Source organism: Sinocyclocheilus anshuiensis, unplaced genomic scaffold, assembly GCF_001515605.1.
Source record: "Sinocyclocheilus anshuiensis isolate Anshui unplaced genomic scaffold, SAMN03320099.WGS_v1.1 scaffold392, whole genome shotgun sequence".
Taxonomy (NCBI): Eukaryota; Metazoa; Chordata; class Actinopteri; order Cypriniformes; family Cyprinidae; genus Sinocyclocheilus; species Sinocyclocheilus anshuiensis.
Genome location: NW_015557091.1, coordinates 4,693,517 through 4,704,035, shown reverse-complemented (window position 1 = coordinate 4,704,035; position 10,519 = coordinate 4,693,517). Strand labels below are relative to the sequence as shown.

General features: G+C 36.2%; 1 protein-coding gene across 1 annotated transcript in view; it reads right to left on the bottom strand.

Moving 5' to 3' along the window:
- The window catches only part of LOC107677210 (noelin-3-like), a 30,815-nt gene that overhangs the window by 19,600 nt on the left and 696 nt on the right, over positions 1-10,519 (bottom strand). The window lies entirely within an intron of this gene.

Below are 10,519 nucleotides of genomic sequence, written 5' to 3'. Positions count from 1 at the left end.
AGTTACTTTTTTTATGGAGTAATGCAATATTGTAATGCATTACTTTTAAAAGTAACTTTCCCCAACACTGGTCTCCAGACGTTTTTTTTTTTAAATTTTTTTTTACAAGTTTAATTTACGTCGCGTTTTTTTGGAACGCCGGGTCGTGCGCGAGATGCTGCAAAAGACGCGAGACTCGAGCGAAGCTGTCAAACACATATGTTTAGCGCAAATTCCATAGAAAAAACAATAGAAATGTAGCGCAATGGGACGGAATAACACTTTCTGTGTGAAGTGCCCCTAACTGCACTATTTCCACACTAATAATTTACACGCAAAACTAAGCAAAAATGCTACTTAACTGTAAGTTATGTGATTTAATAGGACACCACATGCAATTTGACTGTAACCAAATATTTTCTGTAAAGTAAAAATAAATACCTATAAATAAATCATAATTTAGAATTAAAAAAAAAAACATTTAACCCACAAATACAGGTACTTTTAGAGTAAAATGCTGCTAAAGTAGGTTCAAGCATAAGTGGGAAGGTGGTAAACAGTAATAGGATGTTCCCAAATGTCCCTACTTTAAACATAACATTTGATTATTTTGTTTATTCTTTTTTTCCCCAGTACTTTAAAGCAACTGTATGTAGTTTTGTGTATTTTTGCGACCCCCTTTGGAGCCCCTTCACTGTCTAAATATATGTATACATATATGTACATGTAAATACATACAGTTGCAATACATACATAATCAACTTCAATGTAGTTTTGATTTGTACAGTTGTACAGGAAATCTGATTGTAACCTAATTAAAATTTTAAGACAGAAATTAAACTAAATGTTTTAAGTTTAAGTAGGTGGATTTTTTTACAGTGTTTTTTTCTCTATTGTTTCAGTGATGTCACCTTGGTGCTTTGAGTCTGTACCATTGAATAGTGTCTACATATGTTTATTAGTCATGGCTCATTGAAAGGTTAATTTTGAGGAACTTTAATTCATCATGTGGCCTTCTATTTTACCACCTTCATTATTATAGTGAATGTATATTTTAAAGGGAAAAGCAGAGTGTAGTCATTGAAGTACGTTGTTTTATAACAATGTTAATAAAATAAATGCTTATAAAGGTACAGATGCACAATTAATTCTTCAATTCAACTTTACACTCAAAGTTTTATGCTGGTATTACAATGCAGTTCTGACAGAGACAGAATGTACTGACATACAGCATCCTAACGTGTTAATGATTTATGCAAAATGGATGCCGAACATCTTCCAAAACCACCCACATCTGTTGAACTGATGTCCATGAGGGATGTCTAAATGAGATTCATTCAGGCAAAGGTGGTTACTCAACACACCTACTGCCAAAATAATATTTCAATGTGACACAGTGGGTATTCTTTAAAGACCTGGTCATACATTGTTATAGATAACTGCTACGTCCTTTCTTTTTTGGATGAATGTAGTTTTTAACCACCTGCATTTTACTCACTTTTTGCAAATGTTAGTCACATCAGTTAATTATACAGCCAACAGCATAATTAGAACCTACTCCGGTCTTATGTAGAGCAAGTAAAAGCTTTCCATGAGAGTTTGCAGCTTGGGTAAGACAGCAGCCTCCAATTCAAGCTAATACTAATAAATACTAAAGCAGTTAAGAAATGAGAGTTTCTATATGAAGAATGTTGATTCGCTTTCAGGCTCATTTCCTGAGCTGCTTTCTCTTATGAAAAGTTATTGTTACTCTAGTTAACGAAACAATACAAATCAAAGTTATGAAAGTTCTCCGCCGTACATGGTATAATGGCTGTTGGATGATTTTGTTCACACACAGCAAATCCTCATCGCGGGCAAATTATGCTCGGCAAACAATTTGAGTTCATCGCTGGCGGAGCGTCTTGTTTGAGGATGGTAAATTGGAGAAATTCTCATCTCGCGTTTATTTGCACATACAGCCTTCTATGAGAAAACAAAGTCAAGTGTTTGAAAATGAGCTCTTGCTGAATCTTTCTCCACATGTTTATGTAAAACTTATTGTAATTTGTCCTTTCATATTTCACTTGCATTATTCATGAGTCTATCAGAGGACTCTATAAAACTGTTTACTTTTGCTAATGATCAGGAGTGTTGTTCCTTACAAAATCTCCTCCTGCTTGTCTTCCTATCTGTTCAGTTCACTCTTGTACACTTACATACAAATAAGGCAAAGTTTGAGTGCTCCCGGTCTGTGTTTCGCTTGTGAATACATGCTTGTGGTGTTTTTTGAGAGTAGGTGTGCGTGTTGCGGTCTAGTGTTAATGAGCTGCCGAGCACCTGAGCGTCCCACACCACCTCACGATCGCATTAATCTCACTTGCCCTCCTTGATCTTTTCTCGCTCACCCATTCTCCTTTCCATGTGACTTGGCATGGTGTCTTCTCTCTCTCTTATTCATTATTGCTTTACTCAAGAGTTCAGTTGCTCAGCAACACCTGCCGGTGGCTTTAAAATTTGTACGTTTCTGAGTAATTTTGTTTTACTAAAAAGCTAAAAGGCACGGTTTTGTCCGACGGGTCATTTCGATTATCTATACTGTTTTCCAGTCCAGGGTCAGAATTCATCTTGTGTGTCATTCTTTTAAAGAGTAGTTCACCCAAAAATGGAAATGAACTTAAAATCAGGCCGTCCAAGATGTAGATGAGTATGTTTCTTCATCAGAACAGGTATGGAGAAATGTAACGTTACATCACTCTCTCACCAATGGATCCTCTGCAGTTAATGGGTGCCGTCAGAGCGAGAGTTCAAACAGCTGATGAAAACATCACAATAATCCACAAGTAATCCAGTCCATCAATTAACATCTTGTGAAGTGAAAAAATGTGTGTTTAGAGCTATTTTGGACAGTTTTCACTTGTAAACAGTGCATATTTCTCTTCTGATTCAGACGAGACAACTTTTTCACTGGAAAAAAGCAATATTATGGATAGAGGACTCGTATTTTAGCTGGAAGCAATGGATTAAAGTTAAAAACATTTTAATGATGGATTTGCTTACATTTCATACATACAGCTTTTCACTTCACAAGACGTTAATTGATGGATTACTTGTGGATTATTGTGATGTTTTTATCAGCACCCATTCACTACAGAGCAATTAATTAATTGGTGTGCAAGTGATGCAATGAAACATTTCTCCAAATCTGATGAAGAAACAAACTCATCTACAACTTGGATGACCTGAGGATGAGTACATTTTCATTCTTTCATTCTTGGGTGAACTGTTCCTTTAATGTAGACATACACTTTTAAATATAAAAAATATATAGAGTGTATCAAATTTTTTGTACATGTAAAGGACTTTGATGTCTAATTACCACAGGTTTCTGCAAGAAGAATCTAATGCGGAAACAAATAAGGAACATTGTTTTTCCCTGGCTGAGTCATTCTCCGGTAACAGGCCACAATTTAGCAGTACACTGGCTGCTGGAAAAATAACAACTATGCCAACAGCTTTGTCCAATACACTAGATGTTCTTAAAGGGATAGTTCATCCAAATAAAAAATGATATAAATACTGTTCGGTTTCTGGCACAAACCGATCATTTCGTGTCTTAGGACATCAATGTGTGGTCACGAGCCGCAGGGTTTAATTTGGATTTGTCTGTGCATGTTTTTTTTACTCTCATAGATTTTGTTACCATAGCCATGCATTATAAGACTGATAGACTGCAACGGCTGGAGTTAAAAATCATCAAATGTGTTCTACTGAAGAAATTTTTGGGTGAACTATCCCTTTAAGTTCGGTTTACTTAAGATGTTTAGTTTAACTACCGCATCCACCTGAGAGTTCATATAACACAGCCTAATCGAGTAAAACAAATGTTATGTGCTGCACTAGTGGATCTTGAAAATTAATAAACTAAACTTTATTAAACCACAGAAGCTCAAGTGTACTGGTACTACACTAATTACCGCAGCGAGTCGCAGGAGGAACCCAATGCAGCAAAAGACAATTTTTTCCTGCCTAAGCCGCTCACCAGTGACAGAGCACAGGGAAGCAGTGTGTCCAGACAGAAATGATTACCTGAAATGGTAATTTTGCAGCAGCACTTCTAAAATTATTATGGATTTTAAATGCAAGTTTGTTAGTAGTTGATTTTGGTATTGATTTTTTTCCAGTCGTGCAGGTTTAATTTAGGTTTATCACTGTTTAATATCTTAAAAAATATGACTGGAAGAGAGAGAAATGACACTGGAGAAATAGGATGGGTGGTTTCAGTATTTGAGATATTAATAGAGTGCAGTATTTGAAAGCGTGTGTATTTATTAGTGGCATTGCATAGAGATATAATCTTGTGCGGTCGCAGCTATCTGCAGGAGCACATACTGATTCAAAACAATGATACAAACCCCAAGAAATGCAGAAAACAAAAGCAGCTACTTTCACTCTCATAAATCACTGAAAACCTCTTTTCCATTACAGCTGAACAAATAACGCAGCAGCTGGATGCAATAATCGCATGCCAATGTGCATTGGCTCGTTTAGTTTACACTCGAAGTAGATTGGTCTCTCTAAGCGAGATCCCCAATTCGTCGGTCATCCGACGTGACGTCGAGAGTGACCGACTGAAAGGGAACTCCGTATTACAAAACACCTGAAGCGCCGGGAGGCTTCTGCAACAGCCGATGTTCTACAATAATCAAATTTTAGCTTTATCACAACACTCAGCTTTGTTGAGGGGAAGAGCGACAGTATTCGAAAAAGTGAGAGACAAAGAGAAAATGCGGATAGAATGGAGAGAAGGGAGTTCAAGGTGTGAGGTGATTAATTTTCACTTCATTAATACTGTATATTCAATATGTGAGATTTGGAATAGTGAATCCCAAATCATAATATTTTGAAAGCAGTATGCCTCATATTTCAGGTGGATTCTCTAATTATGTAAAAAATATATATATATTTTTTATTTTTTTAAAGTCTGTTAACGGAGAGCAGTAGTACTCAAATAATTGATTTATTCATTTGGACATAAACTATTTTACATTTTACAGTGGTTAACAGACAAAGTGCTTGTCATTTGACACTTGAACTCGAAACTATAATACTGTTTAACTCCTACATACAGTATAAAGCATATGTGGTATCAAGATTGTATTTTTATTATGTGGTAGTTTGTCCCATTACTACCATAATACATACTCCAGCCTACATACTTTCCATTCACCAGCGAAGTACATAATTGTAGTGCATAGTAGCAGTAAGCGAATTATGATGCAGCCAGTGAGCTGTTAAACTGATTTCCACTGTGTCTCCTTTTCTCTTTCTCTCTCTCTCTCACCTCTGCAGAAAATGAATAACGACAGTTTATTCCAACACAGAGTTTGGTCAGCCCGTCCCATGATGCACATCTCAATCATCCCCGTCATTATCCTGTGCTGATTAGTTTAAACAAAGTGTCGACGGAGCGCATCAGGGAGAAACTGCTCTCAGGGGTACTTTTCGTTTAAACCCCCAGCATGGTGCAATGCATCCAAATGCCTCCTTACATCACTGTCTGCCTGCAGGGATGAGGAAGACATGGTTGATCTTCCTCACACCCTGTGTTGAATTCTACAGGCTCTCCTGTGCGCCTGCTTCACAGATCTAAACAGAACTAAAATGGCTGAAGGAGTGATCTGTCTCACGGCCCATCAGACCGAGGCATCCTGTTTCTGTTGTTGAGGTGCTGCTTCATGCTTGCACGGGGGATTCGACGAATCCCTTTGTTCACAATTTCCTCCTTCCTGTTTTTTCTTCCCCCCCCTCTACTCTCGCCCCCAGTGGAATCAGAGTTCTTCTCATACAATCACTGATTTTCAGGAAGGCTTATTTTAAAAAGTTGTTCTTTCATTTGCCCTCCCTCTGGGCTTAGAGTCTGACTTTCTGTAACTGATCCAGAGAGGTCACGTTTGATCTTACATAAAGACAGACAGAGCAATGTTTTAAGAAAGTTTTCTAGAGTTCAGAACTTTCTGAGTCATACTGTAAATGTCCCTCATTGCACAAAACCCACTTGACTACTTGTTTTAGTGCAGGATTGGCGTCTAATTGTATACTGGATTCAGTCTGTCTATAAGGACTCAGTTTGAACAAATGGATTCTGACCATAGGACTGGACACAGCCGGACTCTGAAGAACTTACGTTTTCTTAGTAGAATTGATTGCAATTTAAGTTAATCTACTGCCAGAGTGTACTGTAGGTTTCCAGACTGCTGTACAGGCCATCCAATATAGAGAGAAATATAATTTTCTGAAATAATTTGAAGAAACTGATTTTATTGTGTATTGTAAACAGTGTTTATGAGTTACTTATTTCATTTGAGTCCATTAAATAAAAATATTTGCTAATATTAAATTTTTTTTATCTCAAAACTAGTGATGAGCGGTTTTGAAATACTGCTTTGTAAAGCTTTGGAACCTTCTTTGGTTCAAACTAATGGTCATGATTTCAGTAAACAAGAATTCATTGTCATAACGGTTTTGAAACATTTTGAAATTTTTATGGTTATGACCAGCAAGGGCCACTTGAAACTTCAAATAGAGCAACATACAGTGTGCATTTAGGTTTTAATATTAAAAACTTAAAACTCCCCATATATATCTTGTGCAAAAAAACAACAACAAAAAAACCCACATTAAAACAACACTTAATTGTACTCTTTTTAGCTCTCCTTATACAGTCCAAATTAAAATATGTGCAAGAAATATGCTGCATTAGCTCTTTTCACATTTTTTTTTTTTGTTTTTATTGGCATTTTCGATCGTCTTCTTCAACTAGGACTTAACAAGCAACTGTGAGTGTCTGGTGGACACACCAATTAGTGCAGTTAATTCCAGACATGTGCAGACGATACACATGTGCACAAGGTTGGAAAATTGGACTGTACATGCACAGTCCAGCAAACACTGCTAATAAGATGCCTGATGGTGAAATTTACATTATTTATATTATTTTGTGTGTTTTTGAGCAAGATGCCTGATGATGAAATTTAAATTATGTGTTTTTGAGCAAGATGAAAATAGGGGGTATTTGTTAATGTTTAATATTCTGTTATTTGGGCATGTTAGGGGCTACTATTTTGCTGAAGAACTGTGCTTAGGATCATTTTCAAACCGATGGGACCAGATTGTTTATACCCTGGTGCCAAATAGGCCATTCCAGGATGATAGAAGTTTTAATTTGAGGAGAAGATCCACCAATATGCCCAGTCACCTTTTCTTGCATTACCTGCCAGAAGCATACATTATTTATAGAAAAATGAGAAAAAATATCATTGTTAGCTATAAAACATATAGGAAAAAAAAGGGTTTGAGCGTTGTCCTCTTATTATAAATACAAAGGTTTCCTCAAGCTGTTTTTTTCTTCTTCTTCTGAAGCCGAAATAACACTCTAAAATTGAAACTAACAAACTAAATCTCAGCTTTAGAGTGAAATCTAATTATACACAGCAAATCACTTTGCATGCATTCTTAAATATGATTTTTTTGCCACTCTTTGTGCTACAACATCTCAGGATGTAAGACGCTAATTCATATCAGACCTGAGGCAACTTCAGCATAAAACATTTAATGAAATATGCTAAGCAGAGTTATCCAAATAATCCCGTTACTTTCCATGTTGTCAGCTCCTGTCAAAGTACAAAAATACATTCCTCATATGGGAAATAACAAGGTTTAATTGACTAACTATATGCATGTGGTCTGAGTGTTGGAGCCACAGGAGCTGTCATTGCCAGACTGCTGGAAACACAAAGCCACGCCAGGCACTATAGCCGCCATTGTTTCCACAGTTTCCAACTTGCTGTGGAAAGGCAAAGAAAGCTTCTGCTTCCTCAAGCTGTTTTTTTCTTCTTCTTCTGAAGCCGAAATAACACTCTAAAATTGAAACTAACAAACTAAATCTCAGCTTTAGAGTGAAATCTAATTATACACAGCAAATCACTTTGCATGCATTCTTAAATATGATTTTTTTGCCACTCTTTGTGCTACAACATCTCAGGATGTAAGACACTAATTCATATCAGACCTGAGGCAACTTCAGCATAAAACATTTAATGAAATATGCTAAGCAGAGTTATCCATATAATCCCGTTACTTTCCATGTTGTCAGCTCCTGTCAAAGTACAAAAATACATTCCTCATATGGGAAATAACAAGGTTTAATTGACTAACTATATGCATGTGGTCTGAGTGTTGGAGCCACAGGAGCTGTCATTGCCAGACTGCTGGAAACACAAAGCCACGCCAGGCACTATAGCCGCCATTGTTTCCACAGTTTCCAACTTGCTGTGGAAAGGCAAAGAAAGCTTCTGCCAAACAAATGAACATATGGTAGCAGATGAAGCCTGTTAGAGCCAAACAAATGAGGTTCCTTCCACAACTGATGAGTCTTCATACACAAGTCTGTTTATTAGAAACTTTATTGGAAATATGAATGGAATCTTGGGGTTGTGGGCTGTTTAAAAATATAAAAAGCAGTGATAGATGTTTTATTGAGTCAGTGTCTGTGTGAGTGTCTGTTGGTGGATATCTGATCCATTTATCAGTGCTGCTTTCTGAGGCTTATATTGAGCAATTAGACTGTAATGATTTTCCCTTTGCGACTGAGAAAACTGGCAAAAATCCCATAGACTTGCACTGAAGGAGGGATCCAAACTATTTCTAGAGACCAGAGTACATAGAGAGTGGGCTCTTTTGACTTTTTTGACTCTTTCAACAATGACCTGAAAAACATAAAAATATGTGTTAACTGTTTCACAGTTTGGGGATCCAAACTATTTCTAGAGACCAGAGTACATAGAGAGTGGGCTTTTTTGACTTTTTTGACTCTTTCAACAATGACCTGAAAAACATAAAAATATGTGTTAACTGTTTCACAGTTTGGGTTTTGATCTATCTATCTATCTATCTATCTATCTATCTATCTATCTATCTATCTATCATCTATCGGTCTATCTGTCTGTCTGTCTGTTTGAAATGACAATTATTTACAATTACAATTATAATTTTTTTTAAAATTGTCATTCAAAAACGCATGGGTAAATTTATACTAAATACAACAAAGAAACACTATTTAATCTAACACCGCTATCCGCTGGATAAGTAGCTAGATTATTATGAAAATAGCTGTATTACAGTCACATTACAGAGAATGTGGTTAAATTAGTATGAACAGTATGCAAATTTGGATGGAGAGCTTATTTCTATGTGTTGTGTTGTTCGCTTGCAGTGTGGACATAGTGTTAAAGTGGCAGTCTTGAGAGAAAAAAATAATGCCTTCTGCAAAAATCCTTGAGGGCAAAAGCCAAAGCACATTCATATCTTATAGTAAGTGCTAGCAATGACTGTGTGATAGGCTAATTGCCCCAGACTTCAAACCATTTAAATGTTTGTTTCTTCATTTTTTCGCACTGAAGTACACACAAATCCTTATCACCAACATCATCAATTAAATGTTGAATCAAATGGAGATGCACACTACAAATGGCAACCCAGGAGCCAACTGAATCAGAAAACAACAACAGCTCAATAGAGTGAAGAGACAGACAGCAGGCTAGATTTCCATCTCTAATTGAACACAAGCTACTTTTACTTTTAACAAATGATGGCTTGAATCCAAATCAAATTGTACACAATTTATATAATGAGCACTTATTAAAGCATGTGAGATCTTGTGTGTTCAAAATCATAGGCTGCATCCGAAATCGCATAATGCCTTACTATATTTTAGGTGAAAACAGTATGTGAAAAGAGCAGTATATATTCACAGTGTTCATAAAGCAGTAGCTGAAAAATCTCCGGATGACCTACTATTTCCAGTGAAATTCTGAAGTGTGCATCCAATAGACACTTTAAGAGGATTTGTGAAGCGATGCAAAACATTTTTTTCTCTTTTTTTTTACCTATTATGAAAGTCAATGGCTACCAGCAACTATTTGGTTACCAACATTCTTCAAAATATAATTTTTTTGTGTTCCACTCAACAGAAACTCAAGAAACTCATTCAACATGAGGATGAGAATGATGAAAAAAATAGATTTTACCAACATTCTTCAAAATATAATTTTTTTGTGTTCCACTCAACAGAAACTCAAGAAACTCATTCAACATGAGGATGAGAATGATGAAAAAAATTAAATTTGGGGTAACTTTCATACCAAAGACAATAACGATAAAGATATAGTTTTAAAAATCTTTCTAAATGTAAAAGAATAGCAGTGTCCTCACCTCAACTATAACGATAATGGCACAGAGGAACGATGTCACTGGAATCATTTTCTTAAGGATGTTTTTTTCCCCAGCTGATGAATGATAAAAACGTTGACAATCAGAATCCATCCTGCTTTAAAGGGGTCATATGATGCTGCTAAAAAGAACATTATTTTGTGTATTTGGTGTAATTAAATGTGTTTATGCGGTTTAAGGTTCAAAAAACACATTATTTTCCACATACTGTACATTATTGTTTCTCCTCTATGCCCCACCTTTTTGAAACGCGTCGATTTTTACAAAGCTC